The sequence below is a fragment of the Cystoisospora suis genome, assembly GCF_002600585.1.
Source record: "Cystoisospora suis strain Wien I chromosome Unknown contig_9077, whole genome shotgun sequence".
Lineage (NCBI taxonomy): Eukaryota > Apicomplexa > Conoidasida > Eucoccidiorida > Sarcocystidae > Cystoisospora > Cystoisospora suis.
In genome coordinates, this window is record NW_027161855.1 from 7535 (window position 1) to 7810 (window position 276).

Below are 276 nucleotides of genomic sequence, written 5' to 3' on the forward strand. Positions count from 1 at the left end.
CACAGGACACCCACACCAACACATCTCTGCCTCGGCATCTCTCCTTCTCTCTCCCCTCTCTCCGGCTTTTCCACAGTCTCCCTCCTTCGTGTATCTGCTGGAAGTCGTCTTTCTTCTTAAGGGGATCTGTCATCCTTAAAGCAGGAAAGCGCCCCGACCTGATCATTAGCAAAGAAATCTCTGTCCTTCTCGGAGATTCGAACCCCGATCTTTCTTCCTCTTTCTTTCGCTGAGTTAGAAGGCCAGGCATCACGTACCCACCCTGGCTATTCAAAG